The 18384-nt window shown below is 41.5% G+C and overlaps 1 protein-coding gene and 1 long non-coding RNA gene across 3 annotated transcripts in view; one reads left to right on the top strand and one right to left on the bottom strand.

Moving 5' to 3' along the window:
• Window positions 1-18384, top strand: part of grid1a (glutamate receptor, ionotropic, delta 1a) — a 222878-nt gene that overhangs the window by 21699 nt on the left and 182795 nt on the right. The gene's annotated exons all lie outside the window — the stretch shown is intronic.
• On the bottom strand, window positions 6998-17413 carry LOC115399464 (uncharacterized). The gene is made up of 3 exons (XR_003932649.1): window positions 17402-17413; window positions 7650-7656; window positions 6998-7079 (listed from the first exon to the last, which is right to left on the bottom strand). It is a non-coding gene; the product is annotated as an uncharacterized LOC115399464 (long non-coding RNA).

Below are 18384 nucleotides of genomic sequence, written 5' to 3'. Positions count from 1 at the left end.
GCCAAAAAGGGGAGAATGACTTTTACTTTCGTCATCAGGAGAGTGGATTAGTTGCCCAGAGGCCCCTTCTGGTTCTCACACGTAGAGAACAAACTTGGTAATGGCAAACCTTGGTTGAGGCTCCAACCTCTAATTTGCAATCCTTCATCTGTGTTACTGAACACCGCTGACCCTGTCGGGAACAGAAAAACTAAAAAGCAGCGTTTCTTTAGCTGCTGATGTGGTCATGGATGGTTTTACATTTTATACTCCTTTGTTCATGTTCAGTCTCAAGAGGCAATTTCAGTATCGAGGGAAAAAAGATTCTGTTTCTCTTGTTTTCCCATGTTTTTCTGTTTTAATCTCTGTCTCGCTGTGTGTCCCTCTCAGTTCCTTTTTCCTGTGCAATGCTGTGTTCTGTTTCTGCATTTTCCCTCATCATGTACCGCTCTGCTCATATGGATTAGTTCTAAAGTCGATTTCCCCAAGGGTTGAGGGAAAAGCTAAAGACTGCGAGAGGTCTTACACAGATGATAGCCCTGCCGCTATCGCATACATCAGAAAACAGGTTGATGCTGAGTAATTTAACTGTGTGTTGCACATGAACTCCGTCTAATTCACAAGATGCCCGCTTTTTCTCTGTCTGATGCTGATGTACAGCCGGCGCAAATACCTGCGCCCCTTTCTGCTTTCAAGGGAGAATAAAGTACTGGTGTCGAGCCATAAGCTTTCCCAACATGATTCATTAAGGGATATATACACCCAGAATCTTACAGTTTATGTCCAGTAAATGTGTTCAGTTCCCCAAACCCAGCCGGTGTGTTGGGCACAGAGACAAACACACTCACATTACACTTTTACACACTTTTATAGCATGGTTTTCAGTCTAAAGGGGTTTCATAAAGCGATTTTACAACATTCCACCCTCCGACTCGGCCCCTCTCATGGAGCCATTATTGTGCTGTTTGAAGCCGTGCTAATATTTGCCCTGGGTTAATAACCTCGGTGTAACATTCATGAGGTCTCAACCTTGCTATGCGTGCTCCAGTTTTCAGCTTTTTATCTGGCATTGAAGATATATCATCACCATACCAAATTAAAAAAGAATAATCTGTTTTGAAAATACAGATCCAAAAAAAACGTTAACATGTAGTGGACCAGATTTATTGAAGGTGCATTTTATATTTCAAATCGGTCATGAAATAATCTAATCCAGGGCACACGGGGGTTAAAAAAAATCAGATTGTTCCTGCGTAAATCCTGCCAAAGGGTAAAACCATGTCCTTTAGGGTGGGAAATGAGTAGTGATTTATGTACAGATCATGCAGCCATTTGGTATGGGCTATTATCCTGCATATGATTATCATTATTCTCTTTTGCCTGTTAATCATGGCAATCTCCCAGGGTATGTTGGCAAGGTGATCACATTTAATCTGGCTGTGTAAAGACCACTCCACAGAGGTTGTTTTATCACTTAGAAGAGGAGGCCTGCATTATCCAAATGAAAAACAAGCTGGAGAAGATGCTGATTTGTCACAGGCTGATTAGACCTCTCTCCGGCACTCCTCTTTGCTCCTGCAGGAGCTCTTCAAGGGCATGGCGAGACACTCGGAGGCTCTGTATACACAACACTGCTGTTTATTTCCACATGCAAACCGACAACCCTGAACATCTCCCACCCACCGAAGTCTCCATGTCCTCTATGATTGCATTGCTATTACCATATGCTCCTTTGCTTCGCTTTGAAGTGCACAAAATTATGTTTTGAAAGTGTTATGTCACCATGAACTAAGGTATTCATGTTGAGACGAATAATACTTTCATGGAAGCTTTTAAATGAAGAGGCTTGAGGGAGCAGACAGAGAGATATCAAATAAACAGCACAGTGGGTGTCAGACATCAAAATTCAAAACAACAGGCACAAAACAAATGGTAAACGAGAGTGTAAGGAAGCATCCATTCTTTTTCACTTATTTATGAATTGCACAGAGCTGTCAACATGCCCATGCTGTTCCTCTGTTTGTCTTAAGACGCTGTGCTGTGAGAACGATTGTCATCGCTCACACTTTCATGTGCGTTCTATAGAAACATGACCCCAAAGATTGACGTTGTTTATAATGATTATGAAGGGTCGTGGCGGCGTATGACTCACAGACGATGTTTATATGTCTGTGTGTGTGTTTTCAGATGAGCTCACCCAGTAGGACGAGGACATGATCTCACAGTATAACAGGACAAATTACCAGGTTGCATCCTGCATGAAAGGGCATCTCTGTCCTCCTTCCCTGAGGGCTTGATGCTTGCATAATCCATGAAATATATTATGTTGGAGGGGGTCATTTTTCTCCCTGGAGCAATCACAAAGCTCAGCTGCACTAATTACTCCTCACCCTTCTCCCTCATCACTCACCAACAGGTTGTGGAAATGAAGCCCCCATTCTTCCTAGTCTCCTTTTGCAAAAATGGCTCACTGGAGCCGGAGGAGTGAGGAAGCCACTCCTCATTTACAGGTCTCTGATTTTTGTCCTCACATGAGCAAACATCTGCATCTCCTCCACTTTAAAATCCTTGAACAGACACTAAGAGCCTGAAAGATGAGCACGTATTAGACTGGAGCTGCTGATCAAGCCAACACTCCAGTTTGACGTATTTACGAAGTGCTGGCAATTAAGACTTGGAAGTTTCTGTTGAGATAACACGTGAACGCGGTGACAAATATCAAGGGGTAAACTTTCAACCGCTCTTGACATCAACAGATTATGTTTAAAAGTGTTAAGCACGGTAGTAATGTGACACTCATGCACAAATACACACAGTGGAAGTCAACCGTGATGTTTCAGGAACGGTTGTCATGTGAATGTTTTTCTAATGAACTAATCACTTTTAGACAATAAATAGTGTCGCCTGTCTTTTTTTTTTTTAAATTTATTCCAGCAAGAAAAAAAAAAAGGCCATTTGAAGAATTGCTGTGCGCCTTCATTAGAGATGAAGCGATTATTCAATTAGCTGAATAACACACGCAGTGATGAGTCAATACCAAAAAAAAAAATTGTTCAGCCATTCCCAGCCTGAATTCTTTGCGTTCATCCTGTGACCTTCTACCCTCTATAACTACATCAGCCTCAGAAAATAATGGCGAGGGACGATAATAACCTCCCTCCGGGGAACCTTGGACTCTGAGGATATGGGTCGATGCTGGCAGGGTGTAAGAGCTTATGAAACTCTTTATGCGGCATCTCCAGCGGTGCTTTCAGATGAGCAGTGCAGTACCAAGTAAAGCAGAGACATTGAGCACAACACTTAGAGCGTCTATTCACTGAGCTGAAGTGAACTGAAGCTGTAACAAGCTCCATAGTTCTTTTCATTCTGAACATGTGATTGTGAAATATAAAGGCATGCATTTAAATGTATTAGTCATACGAGTGAGGATTACTGTTTCAAAGTGAAGTGCGAACAGTGAATATTTGCCACATGGTGTCATCTAATGGGGATCCAGTGCGATCCAACGTGCTCAACTTGATTACAACAAAAAAATCTATTCAAAAGCAATTAAAGCAAAATGACAGGCTGCTGCTGAATCTCTGGACTTTACTTTACAGCTGACTTCAGATTATTAGTGCGACAGCAGTTTCTGTTGTAAGCAAACCACTTTCGACCATCAAAGTGAGCTGAAGAGATTGCCTGTTGAGTTGGGGTCTACCTCTGCTGCAGCTGTGAAATAGAATGTGCATATCTGTGTTCCACTTGTGCTTCTTCCCTGGAGTGTTGTTGCTGAAGCAGTGGTTAGTAGTAGAGTGAAAATCTGGCCTGGATCTGTTCAGTATATTTACATGTTCTCCCCATGGCTTGTTTTCTTTAAGTGCTTCCTTCCGCGCTGAAAAGACCTGCACGTCACGAGCCTAACTATAGTCGCAGGTGTAAATGCGTGTGTGAATATGTGCTCATTGTCAGATAGGTGAGGCTTTTTCTACTCACTTTGCTAGTTTGGCAAAGGAAGGTGGAGATGGAATATGCTGCAAATGCAAAAAGGCTTTTATCAAATGACTGCAGGCTCAAACATGACTGTTTACCACTGGTGTTTGATTTATAATAGTGCATTTATTTTAAAAGTATTGAAGATTGGTACATTTTCACACATTTTTTGAACTAGTGGTGTCATATTTCTTGAATTAACCAATCCGTGCTTTATAGCACTTTATCTAATTCAGGGTCAAGTGAGGTTGGAGCGGATCCCAGCTACCTGTCTGTGATTACTATTGCAACAACACATCATCAGTAGGGTAAAACTAACCTGTCTCACGACGGTCTAAACCCAGCTCACGTTCCCTATTAGTGGGTGAACAATCCAACGCTTGGTGAATTCTGCTTCACAATGATAGGAAGTCACCAGTACACTGCAAGGCAAACTCACACACTCATATTCACAGTCTCAAATGACTAGCAAACACTCAAAACCTGTTTTTGGAATGCTTGAAGTGCCCGCACAAGAAGTAATTGTTGATTGTGTCAAGAAACCTGTGCTGGACAGTGAACAGTGGAAGGATCAGGTAATGCAATTCCACTGTTTCAGGCAGGGAGGAGGGCCGTGCCACAGCTTGGTTTCCTGGAGCGATGGGCACTCAGGCGAGTTTAAGTATGCAGTGGGACGTCAGTAGAGGTGGTCAGAGAGAGAGAGGTGACCTGAGGGGATCCACACTAGAAAAATATGTAACACCGATTTGCTGTGTCCCGATCCCTCTTCACTGTTTTCATTCCTTTCGCTCACGTCATGCTGTTTTTCTCTAGTTTGTCGTCATCCCTCTCTCGGCAGGTGTGCTTTCCAGCTTTTATTTTGCTATCGAGTTTCTTCTGCCGATCCCCAGAAGCTCACTTTCTCCCATTGAGAAGATGACGGCTTCTATTTGTGGTCCTGGAACAGTTGTTCAGGTGGCAACGAACCATTTTCTTTCACACATTTCACAGTAAATATTCGCTTCACTCGTAAAATTGACATACTTCATTTTCCCACTTGGTGGTGTTTGCACTCCTGCAGAGCCTCCACGCATTGATGGATTTTAGCAGCAGTGGACTGCTGGTATACGGTGAACTCATTCCTGGGTTCCATTCACAAAACATTAGATGACTAAAAGTCGCTGCAAACTCTTGAAATATTTTACTTTAAATATGTAAAATCTTTCAGTGTAAAAACACACCAGAAAGGTAAATCTGGCCTGTCGTACACCTTATTCTATGTGAGTTTGGCCTCATCTACACATTTTCAAATGGAAATGGGAAACTTTACTTGCATTTTAGAGACCATTTACGTGGTCAGAACCACTGAAAATACAACTTTTTTCAAAACAGCTGGTGGAATTATTTGAAAATACTCGTAGATGGCAAAATGATGCTACTGTGCATGCGCACCGTAGTTAATAGTTCCTCTTCACTTGCGCGAGTAGATGGACAATAACAACAATGTTTTCCTCCAGAATGTCATGAGTCCTTGTTCATGTTGTCCTGTTATGGCAATCCAACTTGGTCTTCAGTCCATATGCACAAACAAACAACGGCACCCATTAGTGGCCCAACATGAAAAGTACATTGATTTTAGCTTTCCTGCAATTGCCAAAATGGCATCCTTTTCAAACTTGGCTGCAAAAATGCTAGATATTATTTTGTAGCGTAAACGGGGCCTCAGTGAACAATGACGCATCTGCTTCACAGCGGCCAGAAGAGCAGATCTTCAGAGGCTCATAAGGTGACGTCGCTAGAAGAGCAAAGGCTTTCAGTGCAATAAGAAGCCAGTTCAGAAGTAAATTAAAGCAATCCAATAACAGTGTTAATGAGTCTATTAAAATTGATAAATAAATCAAAAAAGCTCTTCAAAGCCTAGTTTCACTGGCACTGTGTATAACACACAGCCACATCAAACGAAACAAGCCGAAAGAGTTCTGGGGCCGCTGATCGATTGCCAGATAAATGTGATCCTATTTGAAGCTCCACTCAGTTAAAGCACGAATATTTATTTGGTAAGTCTTTAAAGCCTCTTGGGCATTGATACATTTGCGATATACTGCTTTACAGACACAGCTTTTACTTGTCAAGCAATCACTGCGGACCTCTTCATTCATGAAACATCATCTCACCCACTAAGCTGGGACTCATCCCCACCCCTCCTCCAAGCGTGCCCGCCGTCTGCATCTCGGCTCATATGTGGAAAGCTCTTAAAAGAAATCTCTCAGCTGGGAACTTTTAGTGTCATTTAGTCTTCCAGTGGTGAGATAAGATCTGCCGCGGAAATGACCCAAGGATATTGTGAATTGTCAATCTGGTACCATCTTAGCTGTGATTTCTCAAGAACTAGAGAGGCTGATGCAGACGGGGGGGCAGTAGGTTAGAGGGTCTGAGGAGATTAGAGTTGATGGAGCGCAGGGACAACAGCCATGTGGTCGTGAGTGTCAAAGCCATTAGCCAGCTTATCGCCTCTCCTCTAGTGTGATTAGCTCAGTTGCTTTTCCACCTTCTTTTGCGAAGACCTTCAAAACCACTTGTAGCCCCACACACACTTCAACACTTCTCTTTCTTTACCTTGTCTGAACTGAAACCTACAAAACATCGCTGCAGAGACAGGAGGGGCTGTTTGGGTCTGAATTCACTCTTGAAGAGTGATTCTTGGTTCTGATGCCATCAATTGATGCTGTAGCTCTAACTGCTGATGCTGCTTTCAGAGTGATGCTTACGGTATGTTCTTGATCTCCCATGGGTCTACTGCATGTCTATTGTATGTAATATAAAGGCATAGAGCAAGGCTGTGGGCTAAGATGTCTGTGATGCTGCCTTGAAAGATAGCAACAACAATGCTACTAAACTAACATCAGCCTCAAAGCCGTGCTGTTAGTGTGAGTTTTTAAAAAAACATTCATGCAAAAAGTTTTTTTTCCAGCATCATTAAAATTGTTATCTTGAGATCGCAGCAATTTTTTTTATTCTAATTGTTAAAATTTGTAAGTTTTTCAAAATGTGCAGTCTGCACCACAACAAAGAAAACCTTTGTTGAGCGTAAATTTCAAGGTTATTATGACACTATTATACCGGTCTGACCCACTCAAGATGAAACTGGGCTATTTGTGGCCCATGAACTGAGATGAGTTTGACGGCTCTGGCATCAAGGCTTCACTTGGTTTTGCAGTCATTTGTGTTTTATCTTTGTTCCGAAATTACATGCATGCATGAAATGCATGAACTCTGTCACCCCCTAAGGGCATCTTAATACTTGGAAGGAGCCTGAGAAAGTTAAATTACTCTCAAGCTGAATAACTTCAGCTTTCAACACTTTTTATCTAAGTGCCAGCTATTTCACTGCTCGTATTGATGGTGCACACACATACATACACATGCTTACATGATAATGTTGAGAAACGTAATAAGAATGATTTATTCCGTGAATATGTTACAATGAATTGGCACAAAATATGCATCTGCTGCAGTGCTGATTAGATAATGGACAATAATGAGTTATTGTGTATTAGAAGCATTTGTGTACGTGCCAAGGATTCACTTACATAGTTCTTTGTGGGCCTGTAATGTGGGATCGTGTAACTGAATGTGTGTGTGTGTGTGTCTGTCTCGCTGACTGTGTTCTGCTGCCGAATAAGCGACTGACGACTTTAAAGCCTTTGACTGTGAATCACCAATTGGCTTTCCCTTGACACAACGATAAGGCTGTTTATAAATTAAAAAATGAAAAAAAAGAAAAAAGAAAAGAAATGCTGCAGTCCCCTTTGCTCATTTCTGCTGCTGTTCCTCCCCATCCACTGGAGTCCACTCTGACTAGGCTGAAAGCAACACGATCTGAGGAGCCGACTGCTTATGGCTCATCCCACCCTCTATCTCTGTATTGATCACTTTGCTGCATGAGACCCCCCAATCATTTAGATGGCTGGATTTATTTGGATTAAAGTGTCAACAGGCAATCCCACTGGTGTACAAGCAGGAATGTGGACATTCACACACACACACACACACACACACACACACACACACACACACACACACACACACACACACACACACACACACACACACTCGATTAAAGGTGTTGATGCCCGTCGGAAAAAAAAAAGAGCAGATTTTCACTCTTAATGTCAGCAGGATAACTGCACCACACAATACTCTGCCTTTTGAGATCTGACAGATTAGATGTCTATCAAGGCAGAAATACTTGTGCAGATATATGGCGCGGTAATATAGTTTACTGCCAGTCTCCAGGTGTTCGAAAAGAAGACACCAGCAAGAAACTTTACTGTTCCATCTGTCTGCACAGAGGTTGTAAAATGGAGCCCAACTCGAGGCAAAACAAATTTTATCCACGCACATTTCCTTTTGTCGGGACATCACAAGGTGTCCTGGCTACACTTGTCCTCTGCTGTAATGTACTGCAGAAGATAAAACAATAACACCTAACGTTAATTTTCACTGCACTTGGCAAGTAAGTCACCTCGTAAAAATCGCACTCATAAGTTGTTTAAGCGACTCTCCTATCCAGACTTGCGGTTGTGTTTTATAGCTCGGTGACCTCCAGCGGTGCACCAATCAATCCCAGCAATTACTAAGCAAAACAAACCTTTTGCTGTGTTATTGTGACGTTATAGAATGATTTCTTAATTATTTATCTGATTCCTATCAGCCTGTACTGGTGTGAGTCTATATGAGGAGGTAGAATAAAATGACTGTTTAACTTGGATGGCTGTTCATCAGGGACATTATTTCCTAAAATATCTTGTCTGAAGCAAAGTAAATATGAACAATCTTGTTGTTTTGTTTGTTTTTTTAAACTGTGTCATAACTCATTCTCTGTTTTGTATCTTTCTCTCTTTTCTAATTCTTTTCAGCTTCTTTTTGATTGAAATTCCACTTAGCTTCAGTGGTTTCATTGTTCCGCGTTTGTTTGTCGGTTGAGGCACAGTTTACTTACTGATACGCTCAATAATTGAAGGAACTGTTTGACATTTTGAGGAATAAAGGCTTATTTGCTCAGTGTGTATATGTAAAATACACACGCATTTCTCAAATGTCAAACACTGTTTGACATCTTTTTAAAAGTCAAAGAGTTGGCTGTGCCAAGGAAACTACATGCTAAAAAGTTTTGACGACAGCAACACTGCAGGATTAATTTGCGACAAATAAAGTACGAGAACAAGTATAGAGAGGCGATATTTCCTAACCTACCAGCAACAACAAAGCGGACTAAAGATTGGGATATGTTTCAATCAATTAAATTCTGTAAACACCCACACAGTCGTCAGTGAAAATCTAAGCAGGCTACTGAAGCGAAAACACCAGCGTGGGTTTAACATGGGTGTAAATGATGTTTAAAACCATTCAGTCGACATTGTTATTTGAAGTCCTGCTCCTGAAAAATCTAATTTTCTCCATAGCCAATATCAAACTTAGGGCTCTGATTTTAAGGGCACCAATAAACCTCAAAATTTAAACTGTGTGAAAAAAAAAAATGACAGGTTAATCAGAGCAAAAAACAAACAGAAAAATAAGCATCCAGCAGGGAAAATATGCAACCTCCGAATAGAAAACCTCCTATAGCAACTGATAATGTAACAATGTTCATTAACATAACTGCCAGTAATTAATATTTTGGCCATTTTGAATGTTATAAAGCCAATGAATTGTAAATAACATAATAAAGTCGCTAACATTGTTACATCCAACAAGCATTTTTCTTCAGTTAATGAATGGGACAACTCTGCTATTGCCAAGACTTCACTTTGTTGAGCTCTAACCTCTGCATTGCCACACATGCTTTTTAATGTAAACTGGAGAATAGCACACAGCCTGGAAAGTATTTTGAAGGCTGTTTTTTTTTTTATCTTCATCCATGATTATGATCCCCCATGCCACATTATGCCACATCTCAAAGCTGAACCATTTCTGTATGCATTTTCCAGGTCGTATGTTACATACGCGAGACAGAGAACGGTCAGGTGACAAGCCATCCTTTATATAGTTTTTAATAAAGGAGCAAGGGGTTGCATGAATTATTTATAAAGCATGAAACTTGCGCCATGTGGATCAAAAATGTCTGAAGTGGAGTGCAAAAAAAAAGGGATTAAAATGAGCTCGCGTGCAGGGCGATACGGAAACATGGTGCCGTCTCTCTCTCTGCACTCTTCTCTCACATACAGACACAAGCATCGGAGGCTGAAGTCTGTTTCATAATACCCCCCAAATGTCAGAGAGCAGCCGATGACAGTGATGATGGCCGTGATGTGATTGTCACGGTGATGATAAAGCGATCTTTCACTGCGACGCACCTTTACTGTTCAGAAGCAGACCCTCCTTTTAAGTGTTTGGAGCTGTTATTGAATACCGTAGCTTTAAGGTCATAATCCTGCAGACATTCTCGCTGCCATAAACTATGTGGATCTCTGCTGTTTTACTGCATATTGTTTGGCCGTATGCTTATTGTTTTATATCGTATTCCTCGTGCCCATTGCTTTGCCTTCCCTGTCTAAGTAAAACACTGTCATGGGACAAATAAAGCTCGACACAAACAATGCATCACTTAATAGGCACTGTGGCATAAATGTTATTGGCCACTCCGGTGGAAGAATGATCTGTCAGAGGGATCCTTGTTAACGTACAATATGTGTCACGACAAACTATTATAACAAAGTGGAGGAAATGTGTCATGTGTAAACAACATCCAGAACTGCAAGACACTAATTAAAATTAATTAGGAAGTTACATGAAAGCATGAAAGTCAACCGGTCAAAATAAAATTTAGTTGAATTTATTTATTTATCTGTTACGTTTCGGAAGGGAAACATCCATCTTTAAAAAAGAGCTCTCGTTCTTATGACCCTCCATTTGCCTTTTTCCTCTACGCGTTTCCACGTCTGCCTTTGACCAACTTCTTGTGAGTCATATCCTTCTTCCTGGCACAAAGTCAAGCCTTGAGGTACTGCATCACCCACTGTCAGTGTGGGTGGGGGGCCGAAATCAATCACTGTGCTCCTAATGCAGTGCTTTTTGCATACAACGACTGCTTTAAGGTTGATACAGTCCATTGGGAAATCATGGAATGCACTATTTATAATGGCGGTACCTGTGGCGTGTTTCCCAGCAGTTCTTTTATTTAACTTATCTTTTGTGATTGCTTTCATGACTGGTGTAGTATTATTTTCATCACACAGTATGCATTCAATGGAGCGGGAGGAATAAAAGTTAACCTTTGGAGTGTCTTTATTATTAACTGTCAATGGCCAATGGATTGGAATCGCTGGCGGGGGCGGCCCCGGCGGGCCGTGCGTCAATACCTGTCTTGTGTTTATTCCTGAAGTCCGGCAACTCCCCTGAATTTACCGGTGATGACATTCATCTTAGTTGTGACCTTTCACAACATGGCCAGTGAATCAGATCATTACACTTCAAATCTCTTGTGCCTCCATGCTGATAAATTACGAGCCCAAAATGAAATTGTCATCCTCCTCAACGCCCATGCCCGTGTTTTGTTAGAGAGCGCGAACGAGATGGGCTGTGTACCGCTCCCCCGGGGATTCAGCCCTTGGAGTAACAAGGCTGTCTGATCAGGAGAAATGAGTACTTTTTTTTTTTTCTTGGAGGCTGGACATTATCTGAGTTTCATGCCGTTCTCAATCATGATCACTCCGGCATATAGGGTATGTTTGGTGTTTACATTTTACGTGCCAGCCTCATACCACGTATAGGCCACTCTGGCAGAATGAACTTCTAACTTGTCAATTATACAATGGATTGGATAGAAGGCTGTCTTTTCTCTATGGATTTTCTGCTGCTTGCAGGAGCTCGGATTGATCACATCCAGCAGTTACTTGGAAACGGAAGCGGGAACACGGGTGCTGACAGGCAAACAGCCGTTAGCAAACATACACACATGTATAAATAAAAAGAACCCCTGCATGCACGCATCCACAAGCAACGCTGTCAGTCTGCGTGAAGTGGTTTTAAAAGGTTATATTTCTATTAAAGGATTGAATGTTGCGGATTAACGTCATCTTTTCACAAAAGCGGCTGAGGAATAAACTCATAGGAAAGCTCTAACTAGTTGCTCGCGCTTCAGCAGCGACTGATGCGTCGTTCCTAACCTTCAGGCATCGCCTTAAATAGAGAAGCACAAACTCGGCAGGTCTGTGTTTGCTGATGATATGTCAGACATTTGTGTGCTGGTCCATTGATTGTGTTCACGTATAGGCTTGCATATGCATAGATAATTCTAAGTGTCAAGCAATTACGTAATTATCCAGGAGGTGAAAAGCAGGGCAGGCCAGCCATGCTCAACCCACTGCAACATACACACTCATCAGTGATTGCAAGTGCTTTCGTCAAGCCATTACGCTCTCATCACTGCGTTGCATTTTCTGTTCCATTTTTTTCTTCCTCAGTTGTTATTTTCTGACCCTCCGCACATTCTTCTCAAAAACATCCAATGCATTCTCAATAGGTTGTTTTTTTTCTTTAGTTCATTCAAAGGAAGGCTACTCCAATTATTTATGTGTTTATGCTTTGGACAATAGATTTATGTCTCCTGAATGGTTCTAAAAATCTGAGATTTAGATGAATGGTTGTCAGGAAAGGTTTCATAAAGCAACAGCAGCAGAATTAGCTGCTAATCAAACCTCTTGACAGGAAAGTGGTGATCAACATGTCCATCTACGGGAGTGTACTGCATTCACAGCAGAAAAGAAACGTTTTCTGAATTAACACGTTGAGGCGTGATAGCTGCATGGGGCTCCAGTGGTTAACACACTTTTCTCACAGTGGAAACATTCCCATGTTAAACCTGTGTGTGGTTATATCTGCAAGTTATTAGTACTTTTTATGAGGGGTTTATTGATCGCTTTTGACATTTTTTAAGGACTAAAGATTCATCATAACTACATGCATGCACATTCATCCATGTGTGTGTGTGTTTCCTTGTTTAAAATGCATACATTTATTATCCAAGGTGAGACTTACTCACACACCTGCTGCCTGAGGGTGGCTTTGCATAAAGAGTAGGTACCGCCCACTCTGTCAGTGTGCTGGCCTTTGAAGTGATTCGAGCGTCTGGTTATTCCCCCTTAGCCCAGCGTGGCTTCTCGCTGTATCTGCCTGCACCTGATGAAAAGGCTACACTGCAGCGGGTAATAGCATGTCTAGACCCAGCTGAGCTTTTTTTTTTTTTTTAAAAAGAGGTAGAGAGAGTGAGAGAACGGGAGATGTTTAATCACCTTCCCCCAAAAATCACTACTTATTTATTCAGCCCGAGATGACTTTTGTGGGAAGCGGGATGTTGTCTGATGTTCTCTGACACGAGCAAGAGGCACAGGCAAATAAGATGAAAAGGGGTTTGCTTCAGATGTTCAGGATCAAACTACTCAGATATTTATACAGTGAATACACAGGTAGCCCAATTAAAAACAATGTATGACCTGCTTTAGATTTAACTGACAGTAATTGGACGGTCTGAGAGGAAAAGTTTGCTGTTTTTAATCAGATGACAAACCTTAACAATAAGATGCAAATAGACATTTGGTTTAAAGGTTAATGAAAGAAAAACAAGAATGTAATTCTCACCTCTAAGAAATAAACACTATCTGCGGTGAAGCAATTTGATACCTTGACTGTAGGATCAATAAAGCCAATCAACTGAGGGGAGAAGTATTAATGACATTAACAAACTAATCAGTAACAAACTCGCATCCTCGCCTTAATAGGCCCTGGCTGGTCGAACTTCCGAGTGTCTCACAATATATGAATATGTTTGTTAGTGTTTAATTATTGGTGGATCTAGTTAAGAATACAATCAGGCATTTGTTCAGCTTTATTGTGAACCTTGAAGCTGCTGCAAAATAATCAAGAGGTTAGAAGAGCAGATGAGCGCTAAAAATACAGTATTTTTTAACATGCAAACAAAACATTATTCTCTGTAAATTGAAAAACTTACTTTAATTAATAAAACCTTCTCTGAGTGTTAATTATCTGAAACAACAAACACACTGCAACAGTGAAAATATAGATATTGTTATCGTGTAAACCCTGCACCACAACAGAGAAATCTTTCAAATTTAAATTAAACTTGATTGCGGCACTGTTCAACCAGTTCGGTCCACTCAAGATAAAGTCATGCTGTATGCAGTTGTTTGTTTCTGATCGGCTCCAATACCCCGAGATGTTAAGTCGGATGAATTATTAAAGACAATAGATGGATGTAAAAACTCATCCAAATGTATCCTCAGCTTAATGGAAAAATGTCTCTGCCTTCAGTGGCAGAAATGCTTTGATTGAAACTATAGTAAAAGCTATTTTTCTTCAAGAGCCAACACTCACAATTAAGTTTTATTTTATTTTGAAAATAGTTTGGCTTATCTTCAAACTTTTGCTTTTCCTTCTGTATTAAAAAAAAAACAGATCAAGGAGGTCTCAGGCTTTGTTGGCTTCCCGGCGCTGGTTTGCAGGGCAGCGAGACCTGTGTGTGCAGCGGCTGCCTCTGTTTTTCATTGACCTATGCCTCTAATTACAGTGTGAAAATATCAGCTGTCCTCTCACGTAAATGCCGTCCCAGAGCAAGCAAAGTTTAATCGAAACAGAAGCCCTTGCCTGATCTGACACAGAGGTTATGAATGCTGATGGCAGTGATGGGCTGGGAGGAGAAAGTGTCCACATCATTTTGTCCTCCCAGCGCAGAGAGAATCTGCATTAAAACATTATTCATGAATTGTAAGGAAAAAAAAAAAAAAACATTAAGATATGTTGAATTTCAATGAATTTTGTGTCATTCAAATGCTTTTAAGTGACTTCCAGATTAAGCGTGATTGACTGTGATGTCAGTCTGTGCAGAAACTTGGGGACTCCCACTATGTGCTTTTCCCCCAGTGTGGAACGTATTGACAGTCTAAATAAAAACCCCCCGATGCCACTGCAAGCGACTACGCTTTCAATGGTATGCCGTGGAGCGCAAATTGCTTGTCAAAATTGCATAAGAAAGCTGAAGGTTTTACATCAAGTAGGATGTCTTGTCAGAATTTACATTTAGAGAGATTTTCAGTGAGTCTCACATTGATATATGTTTTTTTTTTCACTGACGAAATCTCAGAATATGAAATATGCAGTCTGACCTGTATTCCCACACGAGGTTTTGCACTCGCACACTTAGCAGGATTATCTTCTGATGTTGCAGCTCAATCAGAGCAGTCGTCCTGATAACAACACATAAAGGCCTGGGTTTCTCGACATTTGACAGCCCCACAAATCAGCAGCCAAACAAGCCTGCTGCTCTGAAAAGAATTCACTTAGCATGAAACCAGGGTTTTCTGTCCAACATATGAGGAGATTACTGCGGCACTTGAAATATATGTATGTTCGAGTGTGCCTGGCCTGTTTCTACCAGCAGGAATATAATCTAATCTAAAAAAAAAAAAAAAAACTTAATGGTTTCATGTCACAGGTTTCAAAATGTTACTTTGCATATCAGCCTCTCTTTCTTCTATCCATTTCTAACTCTGCAAACCCAGCATTTTTCCCCTCTCTTTTTTGAGGAGGTTCTCATGCATATCAATGATATTACAAGCTGAATTACTAGATCGATAGTGTCTGTCATTGTTTGAATATGCTTAAACAAATGTCACCTACCTTAGTGCGCACTCTCTTGTAAAGAGCATGGGGCTTAGTCGTGAGATGGTTGGAGCACCAAATTCCTCTGTAGTTTCTGTGTGGGAGTTTGTGTGGTGAGCTGGTATAAAAAAAAAAACCAAAGCTCATAAATCTTTCCAATCAGTGCTTCTGCTATTACAGAAAGCCCTCCTTCACCCCTGGACGGCCCGCTGAATCTGTTGAAATGCTTCTTCTTGATAAAACTGCAGCGCGGCCGATGCACTCGGGGAAGGAGGTTTTGAATGTAAATTGAGAAAAATATCTGATGCTGCACAGGAGCCATCGTGGAAACTGATGAACTTCCATACAGAGGCATTAGTTACAGCTGCAGTCCTGCTCAAAGTGTGATGAAAATCTTCATCTCTCCAACAGCAGCGTGCTTATTGATAATGTACCATCGTGCTTCAGTGGCTCCCACTCAAACACCCAATTAATTCCTCAAACAGGCTCCATGGCATTTTGAGCATAGCATTTTCTCAATACAATGTAATTCATCAAAGCTGTAACTGGTTGTGCGCTTACAGCTGAAGGGGAAGAAAAGCAATTATCCCAAGAATGGATTTTAGTAATATCAGCTGTTTACTTTGCATATATTATTGCATCATGATGAAAAAAATAAAAATAAAAACCCGCCACCTTTGACTATCCTTCCATCTCTTTCTCCTCTCAGCTCTGTCCTCCTCCCACCCTCACGCATTTATCACTCCATCCCTGCCTTTCCTTCCAGGGAAGCGTGGCCTCACCTGGGGGCTATGATAACACAAGGCAGAGTCATAAAAGGCTGCAGAGTGAGGATGGAAATCAGTAATGGTCAAGCGCTTCGCGAGAGGAAATGCAGCAGTGTGTGTCGACTGCCACAGGGGCAGGTGGAGGTCTCGCTGGTTGATTTCACTGAAGTTCGACCTTTCTCACGAGGGAGCGCGTAGCGCCGAGTGTCTGCTAACCAACTAACACAGCTAATCCCCCAAGATCCACAAACACCACCCTGAGCGGGAGAGGCTCAGTCACATGAAAAATGTCTCATGCTGAGTTGACACAGCCGCGTTCACACTTTAGTGAGTCAGGCACTGGATGTGTTTCTTGCTTACACAAACACAGTGTACAAGGTATCATGGGTATTTCTGGCTTCTTTTCCTGTCTCATTCATTTGTGGGTTTTCCCCCCCAGTTTTTTTTTTTTTTTTCCTTCCCAAACTGGGATACCAGATTGTGTGACTGTTGCAGTCCTGCATTACTACAGACCCTACTGTCAGCCCGAGGTGGGCTTCAGACAGACATCTGCTCCTTCTATGACACATGGCGCTGCCAGCTGCTTCTTTTCACCTGCAAGTGATGAGCGGTGCCGGGAGGATGCCCCAACCGTCGAGTGGGCGCCAGTAGTGCAGTGACAAAAACTGAGAACCCGTGGCGTTTGCCAGGAAGGATCCTCGGGTCTTGGCAGTAGTGGACAGGAACTTTACTCCAGTGCCACCTGTAAGCTGATCACAGCAATTTCCAATTCATCTAACTCATTCTGGCGCGTCAAACCAGCTTTTCTTCTTCACGTTGTGACACTAACAAGTACAGCTCCCGAACTGATAAAGCAGTGTAGATTCATTCAAAGTTATCCTCATGACCAAATAATCCCACCTGATATGTGCTGCTGCCGGCTGGTTCAGGCGATAAAGTTGGGAAATGGCAGTCACGAATAAATGATTGTAACAATAGCAATGATAAAGTGTATTTAAAAAGCACTGACAGGACCTGCTTTACACGACACAGTGAAATAACAAGAATGAAAGAGGAATGTCTAAAAAAAAAAACATAATGAAATAACAATGTAACACTATTGGTAGCTGTATAGATTTAAGGCTCAGGGCCAGTTTAAACACACACACACACACACACACACACACACACACACACACACACACACACACACACAGCTATACAAAAAAACTAGAATGCTTTAAAAAGATTTAAAAGACAGAAATAAATCAAACCCACTGTAATCATAGTGCTGTTACAGTATTTGTTTACATCAGGCGGCTCAAACATGCCACTTACACAACTACAGCAACTATTCAAGCAGGGGAAAGGAGAAACATTACGGAGCTTTCAGCAAATGTTGACAGTAGAGATATTTGCATTATTCTGTATTTGTTGGGCAACAAGGCAAGAAGTGCAAACTGTGCTAACAACAAGGTTTTTTTTTTTTCTGTCTTCGTGTGGGTTTGTGAGCTGCAAAGGAAAAACGCCATCCCTGTTGGAAAAAGTCTGGAGAGACGTTGGCTTATTTCAGAACTGTATCTACAGTATAATAAAGTAAATTATTACATTTGGTTAAAGATAACACTGCTTTACAAGTAAGAATTGGCTGACTTTTTTTTCCCTTTGTGGACAAATCAGCCTTCAGACCATTATCAGGTTTTCGGTATATTTTGCCTTGCATGAAGTCAATATGCTAACCTGCTGTATGCTAACGAGTTCAGATAACAGCTCGTGTCAATATCGCGGTCCAGCTGTAATTCAGGTTCGATGTGTCATGATTTTCAATAATCCGTCACTGCACAGATATGTGTCGAGTTCCTTCCCGTTTCCGTATCTAATCACATATTTGCATCAGGAACAATAGTTTGCACATGAAATAAAAAAAAAGTGAGCACTCTCACAGAAGCACACTCGGGCAAACACAACCTTGCATGTATATTGTATAATGTCTCGGTGACACCACTACAAGTAGGACATTCCCTGTAGACTA

Source organism: Salarias fasciatus, chromosome 13, assembly GCF_902148845.1.
Source record: "Salarias fasciatus chromosome 13, fSalaFa1.1, whole genome shotgun sequence".
In the NCBI taxonomy this organism is placed as follows: domain Eukaryota; kingdom Metazoa; phylum Chordata; class Actinopteri; order Blenniiformes; family Blenniidae; genus Salarias; species Salarias fasciatus.
This window is presented reverse-complemented; position numbering and strand designations above follow the sequence as displayed.